This window comes from Emydura macquarii, unplaced genomic scaffold (genome assembly GCF_026122565.2).
Source record: "Emydura macquarii macquarii isolate MOO-44397 ecotype Brisbane River unplaced genomic scaffold, CSIRO-AGI_Emac_v2 contig_2160, whole genome shotgun sequence".
Classification (NCBI taxonomy): Eukaryota; Metazoa; Chordata; order Testudines; family Chelidae; genus Emydura; species Emydura macquarii.
In genome coordinates this window covers 21,771-36,774 of record NW_027132297.1, presented here as the reverse complement: position 1 = coordinate 36,774, position 15,004 = coordinate 21,771, and the positions used below count along the sequence as shown (strand labels likewise).

At 48.5% G+C, this 15,004-nt stretch overlaps 1 pseudogene; it reads left to right on the top strand.

The window, feature by feature from the left end:
* The first annotated feature begins 3,826 nt into the window (after positions 1–3,826).
* Positions 3,827–4,753, top strand: LOC137160165 (olfactory receptor 52D1-like; annotated as a pseudogene).
* The last annotated feature ends 10,251 nt before the right edge of the window (positions 4,754–15,004 follow it).

Here is a 15,004-nt window from a genome sequence, read left to right as displayed (position 1 = left end):
TCACAAGCACCCACCCACAGTCAGCTGTACTTTCTTCCCATGAAACGACTTTTACAATCAAGTCTCCTCTTGATTATCCTTTTCATAAGATAAATAGATTAGGTTCTGTAAGACTCTCTCTGTAAGGTATTTTCTCCAGCCCTAAAATAATTTTTTGGCTCTTTTCTGCACCCTCCGAAATATTTCAATATCAATTTCAATATTCAATTTGAAATGTGGACACTAAAACAGGACGCAAAATTCCAGCATCAGTTTCACCACTGCCATGTACAGAGATAAAATCATTCCCCTCCTCCACTCACCACTCCCATTTATACATCCAAGGATCACATTAGCCCCTTTTTGCCACAGCATCACACTAGGAGCTCATGATGAGTTGGCTGTCCACTATGATACCTGAATCCTTTTCAGAATCAGTGGTTTCCATTATACAGTCCCCTATTCTGTAGGCTGGAACTGTATTCCCTGTTCCAAAATGACTGTTTTGCATTTGTCTGTATTAAAATATTTTGTTTCAATGGGCCCAGCTTACCAAACAATCCAGATCATCTGCCCTGTCATCAGCAGTTTAACCTCTCTGTCAAACTTTGTGTCATCCACAAATTTTGCCTGGAATATATAATGTTTACTGCCAAGTCACTGATGAAAATGTGGAATAGCATTGGGCCTAGAACCGATCCCTGCAGAACTCCATTGGACACATCCCAGTTCACTGACAATGGCCCATTTACAACTGCTTTCTGAGAGCTGTCCGTTAGCCAGTGTTAGTCCATTTAGCATGTGCTCTTTTGCTAGTGTAGAGTGTTAATTTTTTATCTCAATGATTTACCCTACTTAATCAAATGCCTAACACAACCCGAAATCTGTTGTATCTGTGTTGTTCCCTTCATTAAGTAAACTTATACTCTCATTAAAGGATGCAATCAGGTTTATTTGACAAGACCTGTTTTCCTGGCATTAATTATATTCCTACCCTTTGTATTTCTTTCGATCTAATCCCATATCAATTCTTCCATTGTTTTGCCCAGGACTGATGTCACGCTAACCAACCTATAGTTGCCTGCATCATCCTGCTCGCCCTTTTGGCATATTTGCAATCTATTAGCACTCTTCCATACTTCTGGAATTTCCACAGTATTTCAAGAGTCATTAAACATTTACATAAGTGGGCCGCAAGATTTCCTGGGCCACCTGTTTTACTCACTGGTGCAGGATTTCCAGGCCTTGTCATTTAAAAATGTTTATTCCCTAGTAAATGCTGTTTAACATCCTTCTTGATTGTTAATGGACTGGAAAGTATTTCATAACCTCATGTGGTATTAGTATACCATTCTGCTTTTTCCAAATACAGAACAAAAATATTTACTGAACACATCTACCTGTTCAGCAACATTAACAAGTTTTCTTTCTCCCTCTAGTAATTGGCTCGTACCATTGCTAGGATTAATTTTGTTCTCAATATGCTTAGTAACAACCTTTTTGTTATCCTTAGCGGTGCCACGCATGGATTTTTCCTTGATGTCTTTAACTTCTCTTATCCGTTTTCATAACTTCTCAGTGATACTCCTTCCTATCTGTTTACCCTTTTCCCCTTTCTTCTGTACTGTTTTCCTCTTTCACATGCCCCCTTTTTTGTCTCTTCTCTAAACCAAACAATCCCAGATTTTTCAGTCTCTCTGCATATGGCAGTCTCCCCCATTCTCATTGCCTATCACTGAAGTCTCCTATATCCTTTATAGAGACTGGGTGGCCAAATCGGAGTGCAGACCCAAAGCTGGCTATTTTCCATCCCACTGTCTTTCTTTTGGCCACTACTGCACATCAGCAGGTCCTTCCATTGAGCTGCTACAAATGACACCCAGAGCTTTTCCTGGAGCTGTGTTCTCATTAGAACGTTTCCCCTTGTGGAAGAACCCAAACTCAGGGGTCCTTACTAACACGTCCGTTCCCCAGCGGATAGTCCAAATTAACCAGACAGCAGTTTAGCAAAGTCAAAAGTTTATTCTTTACGTAAAGGAGGTGGTCCCTATATGCTAGGGACGACCATAAACATTCATTTCTAACATCTTTTATAGCTTTACATAAACAAGTCTTTTTATGTCACAGTTTCCATGGCAATACATACTAAAAAACTGCTTATCTAGGAATATTTTGGCCTAGTACTTTTCAGCTGTGGTTATCTAAGTTGCAAGGTCTTCCTCCGCATTCCACCCCTGCCGGCGCCTAGGACCCATAACTATCTTCTAAGATTAAACATCTGCTAGAAAGGCACATTCCATCACAGGCTTTTTCAGCCATTCCTACAGACCAGTTCTCTTAAAAAATAGAGACTCCACCTTCTTTTCCCTCCACACCCTGGCACATCTCTTGGCAAACACTGGGATTTTTCCACTCTAGGATTTTGCAGAGCTTCGAGGGTGAACAGGGAATTCCCTACAGATGGACTCTCTAGCCTGTGTTGCATTTTATTGAAGAACAATGATGGATAACCAGTATCCGTGCTGGTGTTTCCTGCTGGAGTCTATTGGGGCTTCTCACAGCACAGCGTGTAGGAATTTGTGACACAGGGGACACCGCCATAGATGTAACTGGCATTATAGGGTCAGTTCTTTATAACTCATTTCTCTGAATAATTAAACTGTCCTTTTCCTGTGCATGATGAGCAACTAATCTTCTTGTAGCCACTTCATGACTCGTGTGAAGTTATGGTTAACAAACACATCATGTCATAGACCTTCATGAAATGCGAAATTGAGTTCAATGGTCTGGTTATAGAAGTATAAGACTGATAAGCAGTTAGAAGGGATAATTATGTATTGGCTACCTACGTAAGGAGGGCTGAAATGCAAGACCTAGAGGCTCAGGCTTGGAAGATTTTAGTGTAGCTATTTTAGGCCTAAGCCATAAGAAAACCTGACATAGGTAAGTGACCCAAGAATAACTCCAATCCATAAGATTATAGGCAAACATGTACCAAGAGGTGAAATTGTGAAAAAAATTAACTGGAATATTAATTTTAAATCCCCAAAATGGTCTAGAAGCATATTTCTCTACGACAGCTGTTTTAAACACAGGGTACAGGTTGTGCGTCAATACTAATGAGAATAAAAGGAACTAGACACAACCTCTAGAAATGGGGTACCTCAAGTTTTTGGAAACACCAGGTCAATAAGAAGAAAGAGGTTTGATATTTTTGTGCACATTGGGAAGAATGTAGTTATGGTCACAGATCATAGTATAAAAAGACGATGCTGAGATTTGGAAAATTGTGCTTCCTATGGGAAAGGTCATCCCTCTACTGATATTCAATCCATGAGAAACCCATCAGACCCTAAGAGTAGCTAGGACGAGGAGAGGATATCTGTACCTGTAACTGGTGCATGGATCGATCTAGGAGCTGTATGAGCTGTGACATTCCTAACTTTCTTGGTAACTTTCATAACATTGATATAAGATATTAGACCTTCTTCCTGTGACTCTCTGTGTTCTTTGCCTTTCCCTTCATGTGTTCCTGTGAGCTCTGAATCTAAAAGAGCAGAGGTCACTTTGTGAACTTGACACTGTACCCACCAGAGCTGAACCCACAGATGTTGTGATACAACTTCACCAAATTTACCTTAAATAAAAATAAAAGGCTACATGCTTCTCCCAGAGAACAGCCGCCCCTTGTGCATGTAGCGCCTCATGTAACACTGTCTCTCCATCCAGGAATTTACACTGAGACCATCACCCTAGATCCTGGGCACATAAAAGAGGTGAGGGAAAGGTACGGTACATACAGGAGACGCTGTTCTGCCTGTGATTCGGACACCATCTCCCCTAGGCCATGTCAGACACCAACACAACCGACTTCACCAATCCCTCCTCCTTCATCCTGCTGGGCATTCCTGGGCTGGAGGCGGCACATGTCTGGATCTCCATCCCCTTCTGCGCCATGTACGCCATAGCCGTCTTCGGAAACTTCACGAGCCTGCTGATCATGAGGATGGAGTAGAGCCTCCATGCGCCCATGTACTATTTCCTCTGCATACTGGCTGTCATCGACCTGGTCCTGTCCACAGCCACCCTGCCTAAAATGCTGAGCATCTTCTGGTTCAATTCCAGGGAGATCAAGTTCAGTGCCTGCCTCACCCAGCTCTACTTCATTTATTGCTTCATAGTGATGGAATCTGGGATCTTAGTGGCCTTGGCTTTTGATCGCTACGTGGCCATCTGCGATCCCCTGAGACATTCCACCATCCTGACAAACGCCATTGTGGGTAAGATTGGCCTGGCCGTGCTGCTGCCGGGTGTCCTGCTTTTACTGCCCTTTTCCTTCCTGGCAAGGAGGTGGCCTTACTGCAGAACCAATGTCATCGCCCACACATACTGCGAGCACCTAGCCGACATCCACCTCAGCAGCTACTATGGCCTTTTGGTGACATTCTTAGTCAATGGGCCGGATGTGTCTTTTATCACCTTCTCCTATACTCAGATCCTCAGGGCCATCTTCAGTCTCCCCACAAAGGAAGCCCGGCTCAAGACTTTTGGTACTTGTGGCTCCCATCTCTGTGTCATCTTAGCCTTTTACATCCCAGCTCTCTTCTCCTTCCTCACGCACCGGTTTGGCCACAATGTGCCTCTGCATTTCCACGTCATCACTGCCAACATGTACCTCCTGCTGCCCCCCATGCTAAATCCCATCATCTACGGGATGAGGACCAAGCACATCCGGGACAGGCTGCTGCACCTCCTTACTCATAAAGGGTCCTAAAGTTTTCTTCTGGTGCCCAGCTCTCAGACCAAACCTCATCGAGAACTGGCCGGTGACCTGGGGCGGGGCCCTCCTTCCTAGATCACTTACAGGACGGTCAAAAAGAGACATTAGAGCCTTCCCTGCCCTTTAAAAACACCGAGACTGGATGACTCAGAGAGACAGAAGAAGCTGGGGGAGAAGAGAGGCACAAGGGAAGCTAAGGGGACTCAGCAGAGAGACGGGCTCCAGCTGGAGGAGAAGCCGTGAGTGGTGGGAGGTGGATCCTAGACGCCCTTGCGGGCTTGGACCAAACCACAAAGAATTGACCACATTGACCAGGGGGTTGAGCATGGCTGGCATCAGCAGGTCAAGATTGAACAGAAAGCTGTGGACATGGGGTGGGAGTTGCTATGGCCAAAGCGGTGGCTGAGAAAGGAGAAGAGCCTGGGGGTCTAGAGGATGATGATGATGCCCATGTGGGTTCCACAGGTGCCAAAGGCCTTGTGCCGGGTACCGTGGGACGGCAGCTGGATCAGAGTGTGGGGCAGGAAGATGCAGCCTGTAGCCTATAGAACTAGCCTGCTTGTTTGCATTATTATTATTAGAGATATTTTTCATATATATTTTGATATGATTGTGTGATTAAATAATAAAATTATATATTTTATTCAGCTGTAATGCAAAGTAGCTTCCAGACCACATCCTGGATGAAAGCTACCATTAGTATATATATATATATATATATATATATATATATATATATATATATATATTCAACCTTTGGCTTAGATAAGTATCATTGTATAACAGGATAAGACATATATGGTCATAACCTTTACCCTAGACAAGTCAAGAGACATTAAAATGGAAGGGGCTGTCCCCAGTTACGCCCAAGAAACTTTACAAGAACACCACAGAACCCACAATAAGCTAGAAATAACAAAGGTCAGATAAAAGACCACTTGCAAAAGGATGTGGATACGTCAATAATACGTGCGAACCTAGTAGCCAATAGATTATATGTACCCCAAAAGTTTGGAGGTGGAAAGGCCAAGTATGGGCCGGGAAGGAGGATCTATATTCTTGGGGGTATAAGAAAGATCAAATCCAGCTCATCGGGGCAGTTGACTGTCAGCTACCCCTGCTTGAAGTTTATTTAGTGTTAAGATTCATTCTTTTATTTTATATTCTTAAAGTTGTCATGTTGTAATGTTAGTCTTAGCTTATAGCTCTTAGCTTTGAAGCAGTGCTTATTCCACTCAACTCCAAGTCCAGGAAGGGTGTGAGTATTCTAGTTTAAAGCATATCATAGATATATATATATCAAATAAGTCTTTACATTTAAGATTGTATTAATCCATTATCCATTTGATTATTCAATTTATTTTCATTTGTTTCATTTCATTTGTTTGTTATTTTATGTTATTTTATGTTATCTTAATAAATTTATAAAATTATACAAATATTGGTTATCACTGGAATTTTTCCTGTGTTGTACCGGGGTCCTTATAAAACTCACCTGAAGCCTGATTAAGGATACAAACCTCATAATCCTTTAATTAGAGCAATTGGCAAACCTCTTACCCTATTCAATAAATTAATAACCATAAAATCAGGCTACAAGCCCAGGTCAAAGCCGATGACAGCGAGGGACAGAACCAACCCGTAGAGGTTGTTGGGGCCCGCTGTCCCACAGGCCAGTGTCACCATGGCCATGTGCTTGCAGTAGGGGTGGCAGAGGATGTGGGATTGGCAGAACAGCAGCCACCTCACCAGCTTAGCGATGACAGAGCCGGTGAGCAGGGAGGTGTATCGCAACAGGGCAGAGATGGGCACATAGCAGTCGAAGGCCATGACCACCAGACTGCCCAACTTCATGACACACAGCGCATGGGTCAGGAACATCTGGGTTAGGCAGGCAATGCAGCTGATCTTCCACATTCTGACCCGGAAGGTGCCCAGCATCCTGGGCATTGCGGAGCTGGACAGGACGATGTTGGTCAGGGCCAGCATGGAGAGAAAGAGACGTGGGCTCGCGCAGGCCAGGCTCCACCTTGATGAGGAAGAGCCGGGCGGCATTCCCTAGCAGATCGGTAATGTAGATGGAGCCGAAGGGGATGGAAATCCAGTGGTTCTCATGCTCCATCGCTGGCAGATGTAGAAGAAAACACAGTCTTCACTTCTGTTTGGGTGAGCGAGGAAAAGACCTTTATTACAAGGTAATTATCTGGGGCAACAGCTTCAGCTGAACGGCGCCCCTGTTCTGCGTTGTGTGAGGGTTTTTATACAAGCTTATTACAAAGTCATTGTTATACAGAAAAATGCATTAAGCATGTGTCATACAAAGAAGAAATAAAGGTGAGCTGCACAAACAGCTGTACAAGGAAATTCCCATATTTGGTTACGTTCCCGTATTTGGTTACAAAAGAAGGCATGCGCCTAGCTTATTGCTAAATTGGAAAAATACAACTTCAGTCAAAAGAGACAGTTTGCTATCTTATTTAGCTTCAGAGAAAACTTCGCCTCCCCCCACCTAGCTGACCACGTTTATCAATTAGCACATTCCTAACTTCCTCTTAGCCTTCAGCTACATGCTCAAACTGTCTTTGTGACAAAACTTCATGTTTCCACATTCCCCCCTTTTGTGCTATGAAGCACAACAAACTATAGCTCAAGTTTGTCACAACCCTTTAATTTCTCTTATCAACTTCTATATTCCTGATACCCTGTACCTGTTCATATTCTTCCAATTGTTCCTTTAAAATCCTTGCATACATTAGCTGAATAGCTCTGAGTTTGGCAATGTGAGCCTGGGTAGCCATCTGACGCATGGCACAGGTACAGCAAAGCTTGATAAGCACAAAGAAGACATAAATACACACAATTATGCCAAGGAGAAACAACAAACCTTGGATAATGGTGGAGCCTAAGTTTCCAATTTGAGAGCTGAACCAGCTCCCAGGGCTCCAACCATCTGGTTGGTGCAATTTCTTGGTAGCCTCCTATATTTTCTGCAAGGCTCCAGAAATACCCTCCTCATTATTTGGAACATAGGTGCAGCACTCTTGACCAATAACTCCGCATGCCCCTCTCTTCTCAGCCAAAATGACATCAAGGGTTATGAGGTTTTGTAGGATCATCTACCTTATAGTACTCAGTTCCTCAGTGAGAGAGGATATAGCAATAACGGTATTGTTTGCTACCTCTTCTAAGACTGAAGACACTTTTCTTATTTCTCGGAGGGCCAGTCCTACCCCATATAGAGGAAGGGTAATACCCCACTATCGTTGGGTTTCAGTGATGGCTCTTTTGACCTGTGTTGGAAAGAGAGTGTGGAGGTCATGGGTGGTTTGACAGATGGCAGGCCACAGATAGGCGGGTAACAAACCTATTCCATTCAGGGGGTCAGAAGTGCCAATGACACATATATAAAGCTATTCATGGTCCCTACTTCACAGTAAGTACAGGCTTAACCTTACACCGTCCTTCAGAGCAGCCTTAGTGTGGCAAATCCTCTTCATGTGCTGGAGTGGATTTTCTTCAAGTAGGGGAGAGGTTGCCAGCTCTTCATCCTACGAGTTGGTGTTTGGAGTCTGTTTTAAGGCTATGTAATTGGTTAGTCTTATATGAATGCAGGTTGTAGTTGTGGCACGGCTCTGTTGGTGAGGGTTGCTGGGCTTCCTTAACCTGTGAATGAAATTGCTGTACACATGCAATTAACTTCTTACAATAGTCTATCACCAGCTCATCTGCAAAGTGTAAGTCCCAGCGTTTTAAGGACAAGGCAGTTACCGGGGTTCGCATAGGGCAACCTGTCAAAATCTCATGGGGTGAAAGTCCAGTGATTCTGCTTGGAGTGGAACCCATCGCCATCAAAGCCAATGGCAGGGCATCCACCCATGTCAGGTTGGTTTCTGAGCAAAGTTTTGACAATTTTAATTTCAGCACCCAGTTCAGTCTCTCCACTAGCCCAGCTGACTGTGGATGATGGGGCAGTGATGGTTGTGTTTCGCCTGCAGGACTTTTTGGATCGCCTGGAAGACTTGTCCTGTGAATGTGTCCCTCTGTCACTATTGATGGAACATGATATACCATAGAGAGGGATAATATCCTTGAGCAGGATTTTAACAACAGTTCATGCATCATTCTTAACACAAGGAAAGGCTTCAACCCACTTTGAGAAGGCATCAAAAATAACAAGTACATATTCATATCTGTTGACGTGGTAATTGTATGTCAACCTGTATATTTACAAATGGGCCCCAAGGCGGGGGATGATTACCTAATTTGTTTTTTTTCAATCTTTCCCACATTAAAATGTTGGCATGTGGGGCACGAGACACAAAGTCATTGTACCACCATAGAAATACATGGGGCAAACCAATGTTTCCCCCTTTGCTCGTGTGTGCAACGCCATGGTACAGACGGGCAAGGAACAGCAGGGATGCTTGTGAACTGCTATCCTGTTCAGGGGGTCAACCCACAGACCTGAAGAATTGTGGACGCATCCCGCCCTCTGCCAAGCAGACAATTCTTGAGGTGATGCAGCCGACTGTAATTAAGCAAGGTTGGGATTGGGTGAGGCATGCCCACCTTGAAGTGATAAAGGCATGAGGTGACATGCTGGGGAAGAAGAAGAATGGAATGGTTGGGAGGCGGCCTGTTTGGCATAAAAGTCAGCCAAAGAATTTCCTTTGGCCATCGGGTCAGTGGAAGCTATATGGGCCTGGCATTTAACTATAACAAGTTTAAAAGGTAGTTGAATGGCGTCCAGTAGTTTGGACACAAAGGCGCCATTTTTGATAGAAGTGCCTGCGGCCTTTTTTTTTTCTTCACGTAGTTTGTTTACTGCCCAGATATGTCCATTATTGCAATTCCTTTGTGCTACTTTATCACCAAAAAAGACCCAGAATCTTTCCCAATTCTAGTTCTGGCTGCTTTTCCCACAGCCACAACTTTGGTCTTTAAAAGATGCTGAACTTTATAAAAAACAGGGTTACTTACCAGTAACTGTTGTTCTTCGAGATGTGTTGCTCATATCCATTCCAATATAGGTGAGTGCGCACCCTGTGCATTGGTTCCCGGAACGTTTTTACCCTTAGCATACCCCATAGGGCTGCCTCAGGCGCCCCCTGGAGTGCCGTGCTCATGCCGCGGTATATGAGGCGCCACCGGCCCAGCAGGCCCTCAGTTCTTTCTTTCTGCCAACTCCGACAGTGGGGACGAGGGGTGGGTGTGGCATGGATATGACCAATACATCTTGAAGCACAACAGTTATTGGTAAGTAACCCTGTTTTCTGCTTCGAGTGATTGCTCATATCCATTCCAATATAGGTGATTAAATAGCCATACCTTGGAGGTGGGTAGGAGTCAGCGGCTAGCTGCTCTCATCAGCATGGCCCTGCCAAAGTCTGTGTTCTCTCTTGCCTTCTGCATGATGGCATAGTGGGACGTGGAGGTGTGGACCAACGACCAGGTCGCTGCCTTGCAGATGTCCTTCAGGGGCACTCTTTCCAGGAAGGCCGCCGATGAGGCCTGGACTCTGGTTGAGTGCGCTGACACAGCTCCTGGAAGCTGCACCTTTGCCTGCTTGTAGCAGGTTCTAATGCAGGCGGTGATCCAGGCGGAGATGCACTGGGTAGAGACAGGTGAGCCCCTCATCCGGTCCTCCACTGACACGAACAGCTGCGTCGACTTCCGGAATGGCCGCGTCCGTTCAATGTAGTAGGCCAGGGCTCGTCTCACATCCAGCGAGTGCCATCTCTGCTCCTCCTCCAAACCGTGCAGTTTAGGAAAGAACACAGGAAAGAAGATATCCTGGTTATAATGAAACTGGGTCACCACCTTAAGCAGGAAGGATGGGTGGGGTCTCAGTCGCACCTTGTCTTTATAGAAGACAGTGTAGGGAGGCTCCGAGGTCAATGCTCGTATCTCGGAGATCCTTCTAGCCGATGTAATGGACACCAGGAAGGCTACCTTCCACAAGAGGATGAGCAGTGGGCATGTAGCCATGGGCTCAAAGGGCGTCGAGGATCAGGTTCTAATCCCAGGGAGGCACTAGGTCGCGGACCTGCAGGTATAGCCTCTCCACCCCTTTAAGGAACCTGACTGACATGGGGTGCGAGAATAATGACCTCCCTTCTATCGGCTGGTGGAAGGCTGAGATGGCTGCCAGGTGCCTCTTCAGGGAGGCCAGTGCTAGACCCTGGAGCTTCAGGTGGAGCAGGTACTCCAAAATCGCCTGTATGGGCAAACCGCTCGGTGGGATACCCCGGGACTCCACCCAACAGGTAAAACGTTTCCATTTGGCTTGGTACACCACCTGGGTGGAAGGTTTCCTGCTGCTGAGCTTGCTGTACTTGCATGGAGCAGGTTCTCTCTCCCTCTGTCAGCCACAGAGTCTCCATGCTGTCAGGTGGAGGGAGTCCAGGTCTGGGTGCAGCAGGTGACCCTGGTCCTGGGAGAGCAGGTCGTAACGCCTCGGGGGTTCCACGGGCGGGGCGATCAACAGGTCCAGCAGCATACTGAACCCATGCTGTCTCAGCCATGCTGGGGCAATGAGTATCACATCCGCTTTGTCCCTCTTGATTTTCAAGAGGACCTTGGCGAGGAGCGGATGGAGGGAAACGCCTCGGGAGCAGTAGCAGCGGGGCGATGGACAGATCCAGCAACATGCTGAACCAGTGCTGTCTCGGCCAGGCTGGGGCGATCAGTATGATGTCTGCTTTGTCCCTCTTGATCTTCAAGAGGACTTTGGGCAGCAGTGGAATGGGGGGAAACGCGTACATCAGGGTCCCTGTCCAGTCTATGAGGAACGTGTCGGAGATGGAGCCCAGCTTACGACCCCAGAGTGAGCAGAACCTCAGGCACTTCTTGTTCCAGGATGACGCGAACAGGTCCAGTTGGAGAACACCCTACTTGTGGAAAATGGAAGTCACCACTTCCGGGTGCAGTGACTAGTCGTGGCGGGGTAGAAACGACCTGCTGAGGCGATCCGCCTCATCGTTCCTGATCCCCGGGAGGTGAGAGGCAGATATGTGGAAGTCGTGCCTCACCGCAAAGACCCAAAGTCGAATGGCCTCCTGGCAAAGGGCTGAGGAGCACACCTCCCCCTCCCCCCCCGGCCTGTTCGTGTAAAACATGGCTGCTGTGTTGTCCATGAGGACCTGCACCATCCTGCCCCTCAGAAATCTGAGGAACACCTTGCAGGCCAGGCAGACTGCCCTGAGCTCCCTGACGTTGATGTGAAGATATCTCTCCTCTGCCGACCAGAGCCACTGGGTGCTGGGGTTGCTGCTGATGTGGGCCCCCCAGCCCACATCCGATGCATCTGTGATGAGGGTTACTGATGGTGCCAAGTCTCTGAAGGGGACTTCCCTGAGTACCTCCCCTGGGTCTCTCCACCAGTTCAGGGTGGTCAGGACCTGAGTGGGAACCATGACCACCCTGTTCAAGGAGTGCCTGGCTGGTGTATACACCAAAGCTAGCCAAGCCGGGAGAAGCCTGAGTTTGAGGTGAGCCAGTCTCACCACGTATGTACAGGTCGCCATGTGTCCCAACAGCTGCAGGCAGTGCCTGACTGTCGTTGTAGGGGACCTGTGGAGATTGTTGATTATGGCAGCCATCGCTTTGAAGCGAGGTTGTGGAAGGAAGGCTCTGGCCTGGGTGGCATCCAGGGTGGCCCCGATAAACTCTATGCGCTGCACCGGGGTGAGAGTGGACTTCCGCTCGTTTATGAGCAGCCCCAGTCGGGTGCATGTCACACAGGTGAGTGCCAGGCTGTTCCTTACATGGGCCCTGGACCTGCCCCAGATCAGCCAATCGTCCAGGTAGAGGAAGATCTGAACCCCTCTGTGGTGCAGGTGGACCACCACCACTGCCATACACTTCGTGAAAACCCTGGGGACAGAGGAAAGCCAAAGGGTAGGGCCGAGAACTGGTAGTGGCAGCCAGCTACCACGAACCGGAGGAAATGTCTGTGTCTGGGAAGGATGGAAATGTGGAAATATGCATCCTTTAGGTCGAGGGTAGTGTACCAGTCCCCTGGATCCAGAGAGGGAATGATGGAGGCTAGGGAAACCATGCGGAACCTGAGGCGTCTGATGAATTTGTTCAGATGGCAGAGGTCTAATATGGGCCTCAGGACCCGCTTTGCCTTGGGTATAAGGAAATATCTTGAGTAGAACCCCTTCCCCCTTTTCTATGGAGGAACCGTTTCCACAGCCCCGAGGAGGAGGAGGGAGTTCACCTCCTGTATGAGGAGTGGCTCGTGAGAGTGGTCCCTGAAGAGGGATGGGGTAGGGGGAGAGTCCGGGGGGAAGGCCTTGAGCTGAAGGGCATAGCCCTTGAGGACTACACTGAGGACCCAACGGTCTGATGTGATGTTTTGCCACTCGGTGTAGTAAGGCCTGAGTCTGTGAAAGAATGGTGGGGTCAGATCCAGGGGAACAGTAAAGGTGCCACCCTCGGGTGCACCATCAAAATAGTTTTTTATTGTTCTGTCCCTTGGCTGGGCCTTGTTGGGGGCCCGCCGAGACCCCGAATGGTCGCATCAGTTAGGTGCCCTATACCTATCCCAGCCCCTCCTGGGTTAAGCGGGCCTGGGAGGCGGCCTAGGTGCCAGCTGGGGCTGGCGTTGGGCTTGAGGCCAAGACTGATGCCTCGAGGCTTGTGGGGTGTAGAGCCCTAGGGATTTGAGGGTGGCCCTCGAGTCCATCAGGATGTGAAGTTTATCATTAGTCTTGTCCGAAAAGAGTCCATCCCCATCAAAGGGCAGGTCCTGGATGGACTGTTGAGATAACCCCAAGGACTGCAGCCACGAACACCGCCGCATTACAATGGCTAAAACCATGGCCCTGCTAGTGGTATCTGCTGCATCACTAGCCATTTGTAAGGCCGGCCCTGCGACCGCAGCGCCTTTGTCTATGACCATCGTGAAGTCCGCTGCTTGGTCCTCTGGCAATCCCTCCGTGAACCTCTGCAAGGAGGACCAGAGGTTCAAATTGTATTGGCCGAGGAGCGCCTGGGGGTTGGCGATCCTCAGCTGCAGGGCCCCCGTAGAATAGACCTTTCAGCCGAAGAGGTCTAGTTTCTTATTCTCCTTATTTTTGGGGGTATTGCCCTGGGCCCCCTGCCTGTCTCGTTGGTTGGCGGCATCAACCACGAGAGTCCCCGGAGCAGGGTGGGTGTAAAGAAATTTGAACCCCTCTGAGGGAACATAGTATTTTCTCTCGGTGCCCTTGGATGTGGGGGCAACCTAGGCAGGGGTTTGCCAAAGGGCCCTGGTCAGCTTCAATACTCTTTCGTGTACTGGCAGGGTGACTCTGGATGGCCCTGCTGACCCTGCCACACCAAAGAGGAGGTCTTCCTCCTCAGAGAGCTCCTTGAGCTCTAAATTTAAATTGCTGGCCACCCTCTTGAGTAGTTCTTGCTGTGCCTTGAAGTCTGGCAGGGGTGCCCTATGATCCCTGGTGGCTGCATTGTCAGGGGAAGAACAGGAGGATTTTGGGAGGGGCCCCATGAAGGGACCCTCCTGAGAGTCCGATTCCTCCTCTTAGGAATGGCCCTTGTCCGGCTGGCTTGAGGGAGGGCTGCTGGTTGGGCCACTGAGGAGTGGACTGAGACCGTGCCCTAGCCCATCTGAGTCCCCTGTGGCCCCCAGTACAGTCACTGCCAAGGCCCCTGTGGCCACGCTGGTGCCGGAATCGGTGCCGACTGAGATGCCTCGTGGTGGTGGGCATAGGACTCCAGGCTGCTGGATCGGTGCCTGTAATGTTTATGGCCTCTGCCAGCCCTCATTGACGACCTGTCCCAAGACGATGTCGACGAGGAGGAAGATAGTCAGTGCTGACGCCTGCGGTGCCAGTAAGGAGGCGAGCGGCTGGAGGAGCTGGAATATGACCTCCGCCTCTGTGCCGAGGTCTTGCGACAGCGCTTCCCCCTTGGGGACTGGGAGCGGTGCCGGCCGTGACGTCTCGATGCTGGCTCCGACTCCGAAGACTGTGATTGGCGGCGCGGTGCCAGTGTCGCCGTTGGTGCCGAATCTTTCGGCACTGGGATCATCACCAGACTACAGTCCGGGGATCGGGCCCAGTGCTGTTGTGCTTCTGTCGGTGCCAGGATCGACGCCGGGCAACGTGCCGGACTACATGCCGGGGATCTAGACCAGTGTGGCTTGGTTGTCTCCTCGGGCGCCGGGATCCACACCGGGCTACATGCCGGGGATCTGGACCGGTGCCGAGCATGTCGGGTCTCTTCTGGCTCTGTGAT